The following is a 19,964-nucleotide window of genomic DNA, read 5'->3' as shown; positions in this document are numbered from 1 at the left end:
AGCATTTGTTTATATTAATATTTTCTTTGAAAAAAAAAAAAAAAAAAAATTATCCCATTAGAATATATTTAACTTCTGGCTACTGCAATTTGTTGCTTTTGTGATAAATATTTTTTTAATAGTTTGAGTGCTTTCCAATAATAAAAAAAAATATTTACAAATATATATAATTAACTATACCGCTTGAGAGACTTTTTTACTCAAGAAACTGAAACTGAATTGAAAATACAAGATTCTAAAATCTCATTTCATCAAATCAGCATTTTGACGTCTTGAAGACTGTCGGTTAATTGATTCCTTCTGAATTTGATATTTTCAAAATTTACTTTGCTAGCGACTTTTTGAAGACTGTTCTCAGCTGGATTTTGGGAAAATACTCTCACAAATATTTGAGGCTGAGTCTCGTATATCTCATGAAAAATGAAATTTTGTTAGGATTTAACTATGAAGGGTTTTACCTGATTATAATAATATCAATCATTTTGAGAGATACTAAAATCCAACAAATATTGAGCAGTTTCAAGAAATATATGAAAACATTCATTTAAAAATACAGATTCAGGACTAGGAAATTAATTCCGAAGTTTCACGAGCTTTTTGATAATTTCTGGGTAAAAATCTCAACATCAACTGAAATTCGTTAAAGGCAAATCCGCTAGAGAAACGTTCCGTGAGATTAATTGTGTTTTGGGGGATGCTACTTTATCACTTAGTGCTGTGGAGGAATGGTTTCGACGATTCAAAGTGGATGAAAACGACACCATGGATAAGCCAGTCGGCGGAAGACTTGTGACGACGAATACCGATCTAAGCATGGAAAACATCGAGTTAGACCGGCATGTGGCATCTCGTGACATCGTCCAGGAGATGGGAGTTAGTCACCAAACCAGTTTAAACCAGCTGCAGAAGGCTGGATACACAAAAAAAGCTTGATGTTTGGATGTCGCATGATTTGACACAAAAATCTTGCTCGACCAAATCAACGCCTGCGATATGCTGCCGAAATGGAACGAACTTGACCTGTTTTTTGAAGCGGATGGTAACTGGCGACGAAAAATGGATCACGACTGGACTGCTTGAAGCAGGCGATCGACCAGTAGCGTCCAGAATTGGCCAACAGGAAGGGTGTAGTGTTCCATCAGGACAACGCTAGACCACACACCTCGTTGATGACTCGTCAGAAGCTACGGGAGCTTGAGTGGGAGGTTTTATCACATCCACCATATAGTCCGGACATAGCGCAAGTGATTAATACCTGTTCCTGTCCATGGCGAACGCCCTTGGTGCTGTAAAGTTTAACTCAAAAGATGCTTGTGAAAAGAGGCTGTCCGAGTTCTTCTCAAACACGGAGGAGGCTTCTATGAGAGGGTATTATGAAGTTGTCTAGATGGAGACAGATGATCGAACGAAACGGCGCATATTTGAACAAAATCTAATCACTGTAAGACTTTTTATAAAGCTTTTCTCTAATTTCCGATAATCCTACAATAATCTTTCACCTTTGCAAGAATTCTTAAAGCATAATTTCATTATCACAAGAAAAATTATAATTTTTTTAATCCCAAAAACCAAAGTGAAAGCTACGTCTGGTGACATTGCCAACAGAAAGTGACAACTTTATGCAATTTTCTCTACAACTTTTTGCTCTTTCTGCGGAGCGCGCATTAGCGATGACTGCCGTAATTATGCTCCTACTAACTAACAGCGAAAATCAGCAAAAACGCGCGCTCTCTGCCGCTGGCTTACATTAGTTATGAATGCTAAATGGGACCAAAGTAGGGTGACAGCACGTAGGGAGTAAGTAAGTTAAATTGTGACGCAGAACTTCGTGAATATTGAAATTTACAATTTGTGCGCTGCGCCATAACGGGAAAAAGCGTGCGATAGTGAAATTTATGAGTGATCAGGTAGAACGCTACGCTGCAGCAAGGGCATGCAAGCAGGGAAATTGGCGAAAATTGTGCCCCAAGCAAATAACAAATACAACAACGCATTGCAGGTAAATAACAACAACAACAGAAGTACTAGTAATGTGCAGTAGTATGCAACGGAAGTGGCGGCGAGAGTTTTGCTTTTAGCGCAAAGTGCTGTCGCTGGCTGTTAAGCGTGAGAAGGTCGCACGGAAGTGAAGAGGACGAGTAGGGGGAGTGCATATATGGTAGTAAGTGAGTGGTTGCACCTAAAAGCGCGCTAAAAAATTGGGTGGCAACATACACGCGCTGTGTATGTGTGTGGTATGCAAATATGTGCGCATTTATGCTGAATATTCAGTGGAAAATTTTATTTTTATTTATTTTCATTGCACTGTGGCATAAAATTTAGAATCCTTTTTTCATGGCTCACTGCAGTGCAGCATTTCTTGCACCCCCCATTTGAATATCTAATGTTGCACTTGCATATGCATACATGCTACGCCGCGCTGCTGCTGCAGGCGACGCTGCTAAGCGACTGAAAAAGTTCAAGGTGCACAAATGGTGGAAGGTCGTGCGTTTCAAAGTGGGGGAATAAATAAACTTTTTATGTACACAGGTACATATGCAAGTGGTCGGCTGGTGAAATGGAAACTCTCTGTAGCCTAGGCTGTGCTTTTTACAAAGTAGTAGTGGGGGGCGGTTGCCATGTGCTCTACTACTAGGCGTTGATTGAAGTGCACACGTGCCGCTGGCAACGGAAACCACTGAAAGATTAAAGTAATCAACTTTATTTGTGTTGTTGCCTTTTTATTTCTTATTTTTTCTGGTGTGTGCTTTGAATATGAGTTTTGCTTTTGTACTTCATACTAAATAAAATTCAGCTTTTTGACTGCGCTGTACCTATTTCCAGGCCTCTCTAGAGTAGCCAAAATAAAATGTATTGACTATGTGTACCTAAACAAACAGCAATGTGATTGGCAAAAATTTAATTTCTGTAAAAATGGTTGCGCTCTGTCAAAGGCACAGTGGGACAGTGTCATAAAATATTTACATAAATTTGGATTTTTAGAAAAAACAATTTTTTTGACATAGAAATATTTCTGTTAATCTGGGAAGTTCCTGAATAAAAAATATTAAAAACAGAGTTGCCAACTAACTGAAAATTAAAATAAAATTCTAATATTAAAAAATAAAAAGGAGAGTGGTTTTATGAAAATATAGTTGTCATCAATCAGAAAAATTCTAATGATATTATAAAATACAGTTTATATACTAAAAATCTTTTATGAATCGTGAGAGTATTGAGAAGGCTTCCGCCTGGAACAAAGCTCGTCTATACTTTCAAACCGATTTGAGCTATATTACTGTGTGGTAAGGTTATTAACTTATACAATGAGTAATAAAGCAGACAGTCATATGGTAGAGTTACCATATAAAGGGTGATTTTTTAAGAGCTTGATAACTTTTTTTAAAAAAAAAACGCATAAAATCTCATCGGTTCTTTATTTGAAACGTTAGATTGGTTCATGACATTTACTTTTTGAAGATAATTTCATTTAAATGTTGACCGCGGCTGCGTCTTAGGTGGTCCATTCGGAAAGTCCAATTTTGGGCAACTTTTTCGAGCATTTCGGCCGGAATAGCCCGAATTTCTTCGGAAATGTTGTCTTCCAAAGCTGGAATAGTTGCTGGCTTATTTCTGTAGACTTTAGACTTGACGTAGCCCCACAAAAAATAGTCTAAAGGCGTTAAATCGCATGATCTTGGTGGCCAACTTACGGGTCCATTTCTTGAGATGAATTGTTCTCCGAAGTTTTCCCTCAAAATGGCCATAGAATCGCGAGCTGTGTGGCATGTAGCGCCATCTTGTTGAAACCACATGTCAACCAAGTTCAGTTCTTCCATTTTTGGCAACAAAAAGTTTGTTAGCATCGAACGATAGCGATCGCCATTCACCGTAACGTTGCGTCCAACAGCATCTTTGAAAAAATACGGTCCAATGATTCCACCAGCGTACAAACCACACCAAACAGTGCATTTTTCGGGATGCATGGGCAGTTCTTGAACGGCTTCTGGTTGCTCTTCACCCCAAATGCGGCAATTTTGCTTATTTACGTAGCCATTCAACCAGAAATGAGCCTCATCGCTGAACAAAATTTGTCGATAAAAAAGCGGATTTCACATTTCGAACCGAACACTGATTTTGGTAATAAAATTCAATGATTTGCAAGCGTTGCTCGTTAGTAAGTCTATTCATGATGAAATGTCAAAGCATACTGAGCATCTTTCTCTTTGACACCATGTCTGAAATCCCACGTGATCTGTCAAATACTAATGCATGAAAATCCTAACCTCAAAAAAAATCACCCGTTACATAATATTTCAAAATACATAAAATGGCTATACCAGTGTAACCCAGCTATATTTTAAGTTTTTTTGTGCAAAAATATTGAAAAAATAACTGTCTTGGGAGGTGCCAAAAAAAGGTTCGCCAACTGCTGACATTATTCCGGCCGAATGAGTAGTTGAAACAAGAAAATTCAAAAAGGGTATTCAAATTGAAGATATTTCCTATGCAATGACCTACAAATTTTGAAAAATATAAATTAAAATAAATTAAAATAATGGCTTAGCTCTAAAAAAAAATCGTTTTTTAGGTTAAGGCTGACCAGTGTATTTGGAGGTTGGAATTTGCAGAGAAGATAATTTCCTATAAGTCAGTAATAAATAATACAATTTTTATTATACTTTCAGCAGCATTATTATGACATTATTGAAGAGCATTATTATGAAAGAAAGCTATAATCATCAAAATTTTATAAAATAATTTTCATATATCTTTTTAAATTTTTTTTATTTTTTACGTAAGCTCTACAATTAAAAACATGTTTAAAATACTTCCTCTACTCATTTGTCGAACAAAAAAAATTTAAACAACTATTTTTTTACGATTATCCAGTTTTTTCTGTATGCCGACACACTGTACACCGACCACTAACCGAATATTTTTGTATATTGGCGCCAGGAGAGCTAATCAAAATTATTGTGTAAAAAAATATATTTACAAAGTATAAAGTCTACAAAGCACTTTTTCCCATTATTTATAGCATACTTTTTATTGCCTATAACAATTTACATGCCACTTTTGTGCTGGCTTTACAATGTGAAAAACAAAGCACAGCAAGAAATCCACTTTGAGTACCACGCCAGCATGCATAAGCGGAACGTTGAAAGTACAAAATTGAAAACAAATTTTTGGCAAAAGAAAAGCTGGCTAACTGAAATATACGAGGAATTTAAAAATTATTACACATTTTATATTAGCCCTTTCTTCTCGGCGATAGGGAAATCTGGGTGTGACGCCTGAGTCATGCAAATACAATTTAAACATGACCGACATGTAGGAGACGACGTTGAGAGCAGAGAAGCTTCCGGCCTAACTGACAGTCGACACACAGTTATGTGTATGTATGTATACGTGCAACATAAAAAGTTTTATAACTTTAATGAAAACAGTCAGCAGTAGGTGGAGACTGCCGATTGGGCCGCAGTCGAAAGAGCCAAACGAATAAGAGTGAAACAAGCAAAGTTCAAAGTGGGTTAGTCATAAATTTGAGCCACAATTTCACTTTCTGCATAACATACAAACACACACACACACGTTTAGTTAGACACATGCACACACACACATAAGCGCGTCTTTAAAGTCACATAAATTTTCAGCATTTTGCCTTGTCGCTACTTTTTGTACTACAGTCTCTCGTGTTTTTGGTCCCTTTTCGCTTTTTGCTTGCGCGCTCATATTTCTTCAGCTTACATTCAGCCTTTGTTAGTTGGGTCCTTAAGGCTCTTAAATAATAATAAGATTTGGCCAAATATTAAGCAAAATGAATGTGGTGGCCGCCGCTTGTGGGCGCATATGTAGAACTTTCCATTTTTATTTTTTTTTTTTTCATTTTTTGGGATCCAACAAGCATATATGTGCTATATATAAGCGTAATTTAAAATTAATGACGCCAAGGTTGACCTTTTCCCCACTCAAACTCATGTAGCATGTAGCACACTATCATAATTTCTCATGTTGTTCGAGCACATATACCGTTATTTGTAATAAAATACCACATTTATGTGGCATGTTGTGAAAGTGGAGAATAAGACAAAAAAGCTCTACGTACCTACATATATGGGCTTGTTAGGTAATTTGTTGTGTAATAAAATACTGATCGCAGATTAAGAGATATTACTTATTCATGTGGCGTCGGTGGTTTAAACTTTTTTGTGTTTCATGTTTTCCTAATTTCTAAACTAATTTGTTTAAAATTATAACAATTTTAGTAAAACATTACTAATGGGCAGTGACATATAAACATTTCTCCAATGAGGATGGTGATTTGGGGATTCGATAGTTAAGAGAAGATAACCTCCAATACTAGCAATAGCGAAATATTTTCCTAGAAACTGCAATATACTTATTTCTATGACTAAATACAGACATAGAGAGACTATAATTTCTTAAGAATATAAAAATTATGATCTCAAATCGTAATACATTTTCTGATGGAAGGCAGCCTTTATAGCTAACTGTTTTTAACAAAATTTCTGAAATTTGCTTGAGAAAAGCTGTATTTGTCATGTTCGATTGGTTACAATTTCAACTCTCTTAGCTTTTAGTTCCTCCCTCTCGTCAAAAATATTATTTTTATCATAAAACAACAAATTGGGATACCATGAATGCAATTCGAACGAGTATTCCATATATTATATCTCCTTTCGAGTACAATACATTTTATACCATTTTTTTGTTCGATTCGCTACTGTGAAAGTGACTGAGGACAGCTATCTTGTCTTTGAGTTTTTCTCTATCCCCAAAAATTTCGTTACAACACATTTACAACACTAGAATGCAATGCGAGAAATATTCTCTCTGAATATACCTCTCTCTTATTTTTCATATACCATAACTTCTATTTATACCAGTTGTTAGTTCGATTAGATACTAATAAAGACAGAAAAATGGAAAACTGTAACAGGATACATGCACGGTGTATATATTGTGAATAAATATAATGTGGCATGGTTTGGTTTCTTCTCAAGGCCAATTAAGTTTTAATAATTTATCTGCTACTCTGTAGATGTTACGTGATAAAAAACATCTTATGGGCACTTTATTTGAAAACAATATTTAATATTTGATTGATTTCAGACAGTTCTATCTCATAAGAAAAATATAACCATAAACGAAGCGTGGAAAAGAACTTCGAGAGTGAACTTTATCTACAACCTTCAAGACTTGAATAGAAAACCAGTAAGGAAGCACTAAGTTCGGATGTAACCGAACATTTTATACCCTCGCAATTTATTTATTTAACTTTATTTATATTATATAATACACAATTTGACCCACATATTCGTCATATATATTGTATAAAGTCTATTGAAAGTTGGAAACCATAATATTAGGTTAGAAGCACCGAGGTCCTTGTGTTCGATATATGGGGCCTTAAAAACCTAAGGTCCGATTTCGGCGATTTTGAGAATGGGGCTGCCACACTATAAACGTACTATTTGTGCAAAGTTCTGCATCGATATCTTCACTAGCGCTTACTTTATATATTGTAAAGTAAACGATTCAGATCGTCTTCAAAGTTCTGGTATATAGGGAGGCGGCGTGGTTGTGAAGCGATTTGGCCTATTTTCACAACATATCATTGGGATGTAAGGAAACTATTACAAACCAAGTTTCACTGAAATCGATCGAGTAGTTCCTAAGATATGGTTTTTGACCCAAAAGTGGGTTATGTGAACAAAACTATAATACTCTCTATCAACTTTGTTGCGAGAGTATAAAAAGGAAAAATATTTGTCTCATTTTTAGTATATTCTATTTATTACTATCATATATGTAAGTACGTATGTAATACATGGTACTAGTTTCTAACTAGGTCACGAAAAATCTTTTCAACCACATTTACGAGTATGAAAGAGTAAATATATCATATGTGAATGTAGAGAAGTGTATTTGATTCAATACCATTTTTAAAATGCTCACTTTATCATCATCACTGTCATATTAGAGTTAAGAGCATTGAATGTCTTCGCAACCTATGTATGTATGTGATGAGTAATATTTCATATCATTGATTGATCCAAAAATGTTTAAGAGCATTTGTGGTTTTTCTGAATTCAATTTTCAAATTCGCAGTCAATAAGGATATATGTACATACATATGTGTGTGTGAAAGTTGAAGTGCAGTTTTGGGCATTGAGTGACATTTTTGATATAATTTTTGAGTGCTCTTGGTTAATTGATTAATATCATTAGTAGAATGCGTATTTTTCGAAATATTATGAGACTAATTTTGTAGGGTATTTATTGCAACACTGCAGTACAGCTGATTGATCTGAAGTCGTGGGCTTTTAATTGTGTTTTTGACTAAGCTTTCGAAAGCTTTATCGACGGTAATAATAATAATTAATTAATTGAGTATTTGGGAGTATATTTTTGGAAACTCAATTATTGAAATTGAGGCAGTTGAGATAATACAGGATATTAATGTAATTAAAGCTACGATAGTGATGCTACAGAAGCTTCAAAAATAATGTTTATTATTCTTAAAGATTATCTTATATCAGCCTACGTATTTTTCCTAAAATATTTTATAATAAAAAAGAACAACAACAAGTGAAACATATGAAAATTTAAATACAGCCATATGTACGAGTCAACGGCTTGCATATTTTAAGTCAAAAATCGACAGTAAAGCTTGTGAAAATACACCAAAAATACACTGTTATTTACACAACTGCTCACATATGTCTTTAAGCTTATTTATATGCAAAAAAAAAAAAACAAAAAAAATAAAAATTAACAACAACAATTAAAAGATAATAAAAATTGTGGTGTGGGAAAGTGCAAAATTTTAACGGTTTTGTGAAATATGCCGACTCTGTAACTGTAAACTCAAGTAAATTATTATACCTGCCGGCTGCGGTAAATATGTAAAATGCAAACACATAATTTCGGGTTGATTTGGCTGTTGAAGAGCAGCTGTTGCCGCCAACAACAACAACAAAGAAGAGCGCTTCATGAATTTCATATTTCGCATTTGTTGATTTACTGCACTCGTCGAGCTTACGCAAACAAATTCGCAGCATGTCACAGTGCAACCTCCCCTTTCTTCCGCTTGTTCCAACAGTAAATAAAAATTTGTATTTTGCAACACTTGCAAACCGACGGAGTGGTTGAGGGGAAGTGACTCACATGTGACTCTGTGGCTTAGTGAGTGAGTAAAAAATGCCAAAACGAAATTTGCGAAAAAGGAAAAATTCACATTTTTTCTTGTCAAAATGTGAAAAGAAGCAATTTATCCCACACACGCACATATCACACTCACACAGCGAGAAATGTAAGCACATTCGAAATATTCATAGACGTGTGTGGGTGTGCGTATGCGCATTTCACGAAAGCTGTTTGCATATGTTTAAGCGTTGTTGTTGTTTTTGTTACTCTATATATGTGTATGTATGTCTACACATGTCAACTCAAATTGCGTACTTACCTCAAAATGTGATTTCCTGCTTTTATACTTTGTTATGTGCTCTTATTGCTGCTGCAGCTGGTTGTTGTTGATTTTGTTGTAGGTGTTGTTGTTCCTGTTGCTGTGGCAGTTGTTTCACTGTTGACATTGGCTTTTACATATTTGCGTATAATGTTGCACATTTGCGTGCATTTATTGCGCCATTCATTCGTCTATTCGTATGCGTGTTTGTGGCACGGAGCAACAGCTGCTTTGATCCGCCAGCGCAAAACAACTCCCGTTTCAATCGAATCGAATACCGCCTGTGAGATCAAATAGCTTACGCGTGTGTTACGTCTATTGAGGAAATACTAAAAATATCTGCAATAAAATGGAAGAAGAAGACGATGAAATGTGTTTAAGGTTAATGTGGTCTCAAAGGCTAATGCGATTTTCATACTTATGTTGTATAATAGGATTGAAAAATATTTTGAAAGTACTCACAGTGGGTGTCGGAAATTGAAGAAATCGTGGGCAACTTGAAAATATCAGAAATATTTGGGAATTTAATATTGGAAACTGAGGAACTCGCAGAAGAATATTTCTCCTCGGTAGCAGAGGAGAGTAATACTGCTTTCAGAATAATCTGTTCCAATTCATCTGATAATTCTAAAACTAGTGGATCTGATATCTATTCTAGAATAGACTTTGAGAAGTCGTATTATCAAACGTAACCTATCTACGGTAGGATTAAACTTAACTGAAGCAAGAAAATCTCATGAAAGCATGTGATTTAACCATCGAGAAAAATTTTGGTAATTATATTTGTTTTGATTGACTATATATATCATACCCTATCCTCGGATCCCTAATCTAATGAAACCATATTTCGATATGCACAGAAACATTTAAACACTCAGAAATAGTATCTCCCTAGAGCAATTTACCATATAAGGTGGCGCATAAAATTATCATGCTTTTACTTTATTCAAAAATACATATCACAGTATGTTTTTGGTCTAGATTATTCTAGGAAATTATTTTTCAAAAGCTTCTACAAAAGTGTACATGAGAAAATTCTTTCTTTGATCAACTTAAAATATCTTAGAGTAGGTAATCCAAAGTTTTCCTGGAATAACGAAACCGGCTCTAAAGAAAGCACGAAAAGAAAAAAAACAGCTCCAAATAAGAAAAATGGCTTAACTTTGCTTTGTCTTAACTTTGAAACAACAGTAACACCAGCAACAAAAATTTAACAACACTAAGCGAATGAAACTCTAAGATATCCCTAGAATCGATGAAGAATATTTGAAGCCTTAGAAATTCGGGAAAACAATTAATACAATTAAAATATATATTCATTTATAGAAACACTAATTAATTGGAGTTTCTTGAAGATTTTCGCGCACGTAGAGAATCAGATCTTTTTACAATCTTTATCATAAGATTTTGTTATAGGAAATATGTGGGAATACAGAAAACCAGAGAGTATAACTAACCGAAATAAGGAGGAATATTAGAATTCATAGCCACTTTATTAGTTTTCGAGAAAAAAAATGGAACCCGAACAAAGCTAGACATTGTGGAGAAGTAAGCTACGGGGTTCTGCTTTAAATGACAGTTTCAATTTGGAGGAAATGATTTCGCCCAAAAGCTTATAAAACACGACGGAAAGTAGTTTAGATCACCATCTTTGAAACGTGTTAGAACCTCCCCTTCTAATTCGTGGCAAACTATTTTTTCATGTCAGAAATACAATCAAAGGTCTTCATCAACCTAATTTTACCTCACTCGAGTTTAGTAATCAAAGCATTAATTTAATATTAAATATACTTAGGTGTGTTTGTATGTCGGTTTTGTGAAACCACAAATGGTTTATTATTATCAAAAATTAAACATGCCGGACACTAGTAATTTCTTATGTAAATCTTTTTGTTTTCCTTTAACCATGAAATTAGTTCCGCCTTCTAAAATGATTTAGGCATTTTTCATTTGAACCCACAGACCTACATACACGCTAGCGAGTAATAATAAAGCACTTGAAATTTGTTTTCCAAAATGCTAATCAAGCTTGCTGCCAAGCGTTTTTGAGTTTAGGGTCTCAACTGCGTTTTAAATTAAAGGTGATGTGGACATATATACAGAATATTTGTATATAAACGTAAATTTTAATTTGTTTCTGCTCTTCAACAAAGAGTAACCATATGTACACCAGAATGTTATTAAAAAACTGTTTTATGCGCCTTAAAGTATTTACGTACATTCTTGCGTTGAATTTCTGCGTCTTCCACCGCAACAATAACAAAACAAAGGCGCTTCTTCGTGTCGGAGTTTGGCCGTATGGCCACAAAAACTTTTGAAATATATGTCGAATGTATTAAGTGGGTGTGAACGACCGTAGCCCTCGGCACGGCACTCAATTATTTCGCTTACGACTCACAAGTGCCACGGCGTGCAATGTGCTTGTATACAATAATAACAAAAAATAGTAATAATTTATACATAAAAAGTGAATATAAAATGCAAAATCTACGTACATACAGCTTGACCATAACAAATGAGGTCATAACGGTTGGCCGCTGTAATTAAAGACCGACTGCAGAGCGTCGGCAGGCGCCAGTTGGTTGAAAAAAATCACTTTATTGAGAGTAAATACGTAAAGTGTAAGAATGTGAGCATTAAAAGTGCTTAAATTAATGTTATTAAGGAAGAAATATAGTAATTTAATTAAGAATTAGTAAATATTTTGAGTTATAGGCATTAAATTAATAGTTTTGGCGCCTAAAGGTAGGCAATATTTATCACTTTAGCTCTTGATGATTGTATTTAGCCTACTTTTAGGATACTTTTATATAGTAAAATATATTCTTATTCGATTTTACAATAAATTTTGCTCACATTAAAGCGAGGAATAAAATTATGGCAAATTCGCCTAATTGTAGGCAATATCTCTAGCTTTATCTCATGACACAGTAAAGTTGCCTACCTTTGGCTATAGTTGTATAGTAATAGAAAATCTTGTGTGATCAAAGGTGTAAGAATGTATATAAAAATGTATTCCGAAGAATGTCTGCAAGAAAGATACCTTCGGGACTCAAGAAGCTTATGATTTATTCTCTTTTTGTTATGATGTTTTTATATATTATATTTGTTTCAAATAGACAAATATTTGAAATTATAAATAAAAATAGTGTTCATTTTCAAATCTCGAGCTATTTGGACTGTTTTCAGATAGCAATTACCTCGGAGAAATGAACAATTTCTCAAAACATTTTTCAGTGCTCTTGATTTATGTATTTTACTATATAATTTTATGCCTCTTTTTTTAGCTCACGCGTGGAAATAGCTGTCTTCTACTAACCATCTCACGTCTGCTATTGTTCTGAGTGCTCCCTCGTCATTATTTTCCCCATTTCACAATTTCACTTGGCAAATGATTTCAATTTAAACTTAATCAAAGTAACCATTCAAAAGCCATTTGTTGCAACAAAAAAAAAAAACAACATAACAACAACAACAATGAGCAACTTCAGTTCAGCAACAAAATTAACTTCAATTCAAGGCAATTGAGGAAAGCCATTGGAATTTTAAAATAATTTCAATGGGGAGTGTGACACCCAGGCACAAAGCATAGACCCTACAAATGAAAGAAATACGGTAATAACAACAACAGCAAGAAAAAAGTACAGAGATTAAGCAGTTGAATTTGCATTTTAAACTGACAATGCGACAATAAGCGAGTACCGTAAGCAAGCAAATGTTGTCCAGTCTCCGCGCATGATTCGTGGCAGTGTAGCCACCCTGTGCCGCAACAAAAGTTAAATTGCAAATCAGCTTTAGAATGTGGTGTACAATGGCGCGCAATGCTCCAACAAGAATGGTGAACAGCGCGTGCCTAGTACGAGAGTGAGTACATGAGTATAGTACCGTTGACTGCCTGGCGCTCAAGTGGATGCGGCGCGCATAGAGAACAGCAACGGCCGCGGCATAAAAAGTGAAAAAAATATATTTTCTGTACGCTTAAGTAGCCATCGCAAGGGAAATTGACATTGAGTAATTAGTGCCAATTGACTCTTGGAAAATTGCTAGCGCGTTCGACATTAAAGGCAATTTATCGCATTGCTACGCATTTATTGCAACTTACTTACACGCCACTACTCTTATAGTACTTATATTGGATACAGTTTAAAATCTATAACTATGGCACATGATTGCACTTAAGTTGTGCTTTCCATGCAGTGCTGGCTTGAAGAGTGAGTCTGAGTGTGCCTACTTGCAAAGGTCGTGAGCTTGCCATGGCAAGTCATTTTAATTATTTTTTTTTGAGTAGGAGACTTTTCTTATTATTGAGCTTGGTAGCTTTTTTACTTTCTTCTACTTTCATTCAACTAAATAGGCACTGAATTTTTCTATGCTCTTCGGAGGTAGCATATTCACTTAGATTGTAGCGAAACAAAAAAATACTTTTATAAGCAAAAAAATATTGTAATTCAAGTAGAAAAAAATAATCGTTGTTCAACACTATGATATAAGTATTTATTAAATCACGAAATTATGTTTTAAAATGTCTCTAATATAGATAATACACCCTTTCAGATCTAAAAAATATCTAAACCTTTAAAAAATAAAAATCGTTACTCAACACTGAAAATCAGTTAAACGAAATTCAGCCTTAGAAAGTGAATATTTATATCTAAAGAGCTTATAAATGATACCAATTAGAATTTTTTGTTTTAATTTCCAATCTTAAATATATTTAAAATATTTAATCGTTTTCCAACACTATATTTTAAAAGATTTTTTTTGCCATATTTATATAGAAGAATTTTATAATTTCAAAGAAATGTTTGCCGAATAGTAGCTTATAAATTTAACAGTAAATTTTGCTCAAACCAATATAGAACGACAAATTGAGCCATAAAGTGATTAGTAATCACTGATTACCCTGCCTCTGTTCAATGCTTCAATATCAACATTTACGACCGTCTCAGTCAGTATCTCAATTCCGGTCATCCCAACGCTAATTTATATGCAAAACTCACAGATTATTCGCAATCAAGTGACTAATTCAAAGGCCTGCCTTGACTAATGCTTCATCACAAACGGCAAAATGACAACAAAAAATAATCTAAAATAACAAAAATACAAAAAAAAAAAATATAATTTACTATGCGCCAAATCGCCTTTGCATTTTTATTGCTCATAAATGAATTAAAAAAGATCGCCAGAATATGGTCCATAATTCCGCGTTCGTAGCGTTATCGATGAGACGCTGTGGTCACATATGACTGGTGTCACACTGCCATAATTAATGGAGCATGATTTATGTGGAGGGTCAGTAGGAAATTTTTTTAGAGTTCTGAAAAGTTAGTTACTCATTATAATGTTTGCCTTAAAAGAGTGTATAATAGGAAATGAATGAAGTAAGGAAAAAATAGTCTTTTGATAACCAACAACAACCAACAACCAACAAATTAATATTTTTGATTTCCATTCCATTCGATGGGTTGCCATATTTGAATATGAAAAATTCATTCGGAATATTTTTAAATTGTTCTTGAAACATACATATTGAGTATAGTTGGAATTCCCTAACTCAAATCACAAAAAAACTAGGAGTTAGAGAGAGACTTTGGGCTAGGGAAGTCAATTTGTATGAATATTGACTTCTATTGCCAATTCAAGAACTCGAGTTATGGAAGTTCAACTGTATTTAATTTTTTTAATTTCTTTATTTTTTTTGTAAATTTGGTATTCAGTTCATTTTGATTTTTTTTTTATTAAATTAATATTTTATAATTTTTTAATAATTGTAAATATATTAAATATTTTTTCCTACGGGGTATGCTAAACAACATCAACTGATAATTTATAAACACATCTGTATATGTTCGCCGGGGGCACCCAGCATCGTTTTTGGAGCGTGGGTAACGCCGTTTTGTGGACTTGTACCTTTTTCGGCCGGCGGCCTGTGAATCAGCTGATAAGCCGCTTATCGTCATTTAACGCTACGCTAGACGAAATTAGACCGAGATTTGAGATTTCATTTCATACGATTTCGTTTATATGAATGTACAAGCTTTCCTTCTTTTTGTTGTTGCAATAATTTAAATTTAAATTTGTGAGGCATGCAAATGCGGTCAATTTAAATGTGTTGCGTGTGTTGTTGTAAAACTAAAAATTTATGATTTCCTTAAACATTATTTACATTAAGGCGTAGAGAAAATAATAGAGATGTCAAATAAAATCAGAAATTTCATTGTAAGCCGATTAGGCGTAGCAGAAAAGAAAAATAAAAACTGAAAAAAAAAAACTAAGAAAAATCGAAACAAGTTGCAGCGAACGCGGCGGGGCAGCTGTGAGACGCCCCAGATTTTACACAACAAATAGAAAATTATAATATTATTTGTATACACGCCGCTTGTGTGTTTTTATTGTTGTTGTTGCGCCGTTCATTGGCCATTTGTTGTTAGTTGAATGCTTCAAAATGAAAATATCAATAATAAATGAGCACGAAGAAAACAATAGAAAGTGATAGGTTGAGCAACAAAAAAAACAACAACTACATATAAACACAACAAGAGGTAGACAACAACAACAAAAACTTGTACAACAAAACTTCAGTAGCAACAAAAATAAAATGCTGTACTCAAAAGCGGAAAAAAGTAGAAACAGCAGTAAACATATTGTGAAAAATCAATTGAGTGTACAGTTGCCCCTCCCCTTCCCTCTCCCTCTCCGTTCTTTGTTTTGCTTTTATGCTCGGTGTATTGTCTTAATCAAAATTAAAAGCGTTGTTGCAGTTAATAAAGCGATTTGTTTGCTATCGCTTCTCATGCCACTTCGTGAACTGTACACCAATAACAGCAACAACATAAAAAAGCGTAGAAAATATTTTTCGAGATTTTATTTATTTATTTATGCATTTATTACACTTCATTGCCTTTTGTTTGTTTTCGAATAATTTTCTCTTCACATTTTTACGCTCGTGTGCGAGAAAACTTCATTAAAAAAGCAAAAAACATATTGGAAAATAAAATAAAAAAATTAGAAAATCTTGAAAAAAATAGTAACAAAGCAACATCAATAACAACAACTACAAGAGTCAGTAGTACCTGCCCTTTGTTAGAGTAATGGCTTTGTGCTTCTTTTTCTTGTCTTCATTTTGTTGTAACGCTGTTTTGTGGTTGTTGCTTGCTCATCTCCGATTTCATTTGCCACCCGCCAGCTTGTCACTTGAACTTCTTTCTATACACTGTTGCTTTATAACGCCCATAAATCCATATATTTATCTATATATTGATGCACGTGTGCACCACCTCTTGGTGAAGTGAGAATCTTCAAGTAATTAAAGTTCAACTTGTGGTTCGAATAAAAATAATAAACATGTTGTATGACTATACTACATATGTATATACGGTACATATGTATGTATAGATAATATATTCATCCACTATGGGAGTCCCATAATGGGACATCACAGCACAGTAGACATTGTAAAGGCAGGCGACAGTAATAAGATACATTATGAAACGGAATTTATATGCTTGGATATTATATACCCTTTTCTTAGTAGTGGTTAAGTTCTAAGAAGTTATGTAAAAAATAAATATGTTAGAAAATATTAGTATAATAATATATAACAGACTTTGAACTTTGGGGTTTCTGATTGAACCCGAACTTCGACCTTGGTTATTTCTTTACTAAATATCCTCAATACCATATTTAGTGATTGAGATGACCCAGTATGCTATATTAAAAGAAGCCTAGAACTTTGTATGTGACATCTAGAATGTATCTTAAAAGACTTTGAACTCTGTGGTCTCTAATTGAACCCGAACATCGATTTCTTTACTAAACTTACCATTCCTAGGATTGCCAACAACCTCAATACCATATTTAGTGATTTGAAGGTCATCTCAGTATACAATATTAAAAGAAGCCTTGTTATAACGATGCTCGCTGTCATCTAGAATTTCATATGTGTCATCTAGAATGTATCTTAAAAGAATTGATCATATTTCTAAGAATATGCAAATCTCCCAGCAATATCTTAGTTACTAACTCGAATTTATGTTGAGTTTGAACACTGAGATTGGTTTGATGACACTTTAATGCCATAGTTAGCAGATTTTTCAACGAATAAGATTCCAAAATAGTGTTTTATCTTATCATTAAAGGCCTATACCATTGTAACCCATGAAAAATTCGGCGATTTTCGTGAATTTTTTTTTTACAGAAAGTACTCGATGGAATTTTTCGAAGTTTTATGGGCATAATAAGATATATCTTCAGCTATATTTTAAGTTTTTTTTTTTACAAAAAATATTTAAAAATACCGGAGTTATGTGCTGTCTTAGGAGGTGTCAAAAAAAGTTCCCCAACTGATGACATGATTCCGGCCGAATGAGTAGCTGTAACTGAAAAAATTCAAAAAGGGTATTAAAGTTAAATTTATTTCCTATACAATGAACTACGATTTTTTAAAAATCTGGAAAAAAATTAATTTTTTGTTTCAACAAATCAATACTCAGTACTCAGTTTCAATTTGAAGTCGATCGGTCAATGAAGAGTTATGATTCCAGCAATTTTGAGAAAAGTTGTTTCCAGAAAAACGTGTTTAAAGTTTCGACTATAGAGGCTTATACCTGCGAGCGGTCGCTCTTTAGATCGCCGCCATTCAAAAAGTATTTTTGAAAGTATTAATTATCGTATAAGCAAAAAAAAAAACGATTTTTTGAAAATGTCACACTGGTATAGCCCCTTAAAACCAAAAAAGGGGAGTTAAAGGGGAGTTATAGTATTCAGTAGTATACAAAGTGATAAGCTCGAGTTTAGAGCAACATAAATCTTTAAAATATAGACATAAACTATATTTATTGCGAAGAAGCCGTCGTTATAAGTCATATGAAATCTAATATTTTACACAAGCAAGAGTATTCACGGATCCAATTATTATTCAAAATAGGAATCTAAAACATCTGACAACATTTCATATGTTAACATTCTTTCTTTCGTAAATATAGTGTATGAAACGGAATAGTTTCTAGAAGCGATAAAGCCAGAGCAACCTTCCACATTTTAAGTAAGAATCTCGATGAAATCAAATTATTGTGAATCAAAATTTTGAAAATTCCGGAAATATGTTTTAGGATTACAATAAAATATTGCAAATATTGTAACTCAGATTTAAATAAATTAAGGAACTTCGAGGAATAAATAAACTCTAATCCTTAAATACTGGAAGAGACTATATAGGACTCTATAAGAATATTTTTATCCCACTATAAAAATTTTTTTAGCTGTGAAAATATCTTTGAACACCACTGTGCCAGCGCAAAGCGCCTAACGCCAAGACGACAAGTGAGATATCAAAGCTTGGCATCGAATTAGATGAAGCGTACATACGTTGTTGGTGGCGGCAATCCAGTGTGGGCGCTATGAGAGACAGACAGACAAGCAGACTGGCAACAGGCGTTTGTGTGTATATATATATGAGTATAATTATGCAAAATAATGTATGTAAGTATATGAGTAGTATGTAATTTGAAACGTATACTAGTTGACACGGCGCATATTAAAAAAAATAATAGAAAAAGAATAGTGTGCGACAGGCAAGCGCGCCAGAAGACAAGTAAGAGCTTTGTAATTTTATGCGGGATACAGATACCGACATATAAATATGTAAATTATAGTTTCATATGTTAGAAGAGCACATACACATACATACATATGTTAGCTGTATGTGCGTGTAGATGGATATCCGTTATAGAATCTAAGCATGACTAACAGCCGACAAACTGGAGCCTGTCAGCAGCATCGTTAACTTTGCGACAACTGTCTCGGCGCAATGTGGTTGCCCGCACACCATTTCTGCGCCATGGCTCACCTTACTTTCAGCTGATCTTCGCAATCGTTCTGCGCTACCCTACCCTCCTGCTCGGGCTCAAGGTGCACATATTATTATTTATCACATACCACACTCTCTACTCATATCCAGTGATTGCATTACTGGCACGCGTTGCACAGGCATACACGTTTGTTGTTGTTCTTGTTATTATTGCTTTGGCTCATCTGCTCCAGCTGTTTTCATCAATGTGACTTTAGCACGCGTTCGCTTTCATTTATTATTATATTCATATTTGTGCAATAAATTAATGTGTTTTTATGCGTTTCAGTCTTTGAATTGTCGTGGCATGTGCATTGTCAGTCTGTCTGTGTTCTGTTTTTAGATTTTATTGCTTTCTGGCATAACGGTTTTTTTATCTAGCATTCAATGGCATGCCGGTGTATAAGAGATATTTTAGTTGAACTTCACTGCAGTGGAAATGTGATTCACTAAGCTCACATAAATAAATTTGAAATATAATTCATGATATATTTTTTCTAATGCCATAAATGTATAGGGTGCTCCATGTGGTTTGTTATTATAAATAATAAGTTATTTTCTGCATAACGGCTCGTGCATGCTTAAAATTGCGATATTCGGAAGTGATGAATTAAAAGAAAATTACTTTTTATATACAATTATTAA

General features: G+C 34.1%; 1 protein-coding gene across 3 annotated transcripts in view; it reads right to left on the bottom strand.

Annotated features, from left to right (window-relative positions):
* The window catches only part of LOC105209073 (uncharacterized), a 206,455-nt gene that overhangs the window by 85,175 nt on the left and 101,316 nt on the right, over positions 1-19,964 (bottom strand). For all 3 annotated transcript variants that reach the window (XM_054232332.1, XM_054232331.1, XM_054232333.1), the window contains exon 4: positions 9,473-9,811. The gene's annotated coding sequence lies outside the window, so the exon portion shown is untranslated. The remainder of the gene's footprint in view (positions 1-9,472; positions 9,812-19,964) is intronic.

This window comes from Zeugodacus cucurbitae, chromosome 5 (genome assembly GCF_028554725.1).
Source record: "Zeugodacus cucurbitae isolate PBARC_wt_2022May chromosome 5, idZeuCucr1.2, whole genome shotgun sequence".
Classification (NCBI taxonomy): Eukaryota; Metazoa; Arthropoda; class Insecta; order Diptera; family Tephritidae; genus Zeugodacus; species Zeugodacus cucurbitae.
The sequence above is the reverse complement of the archived record's forward strand: the minus strand, read 5'-3'. Positions and strand labels throughout refer to the sequence as shown.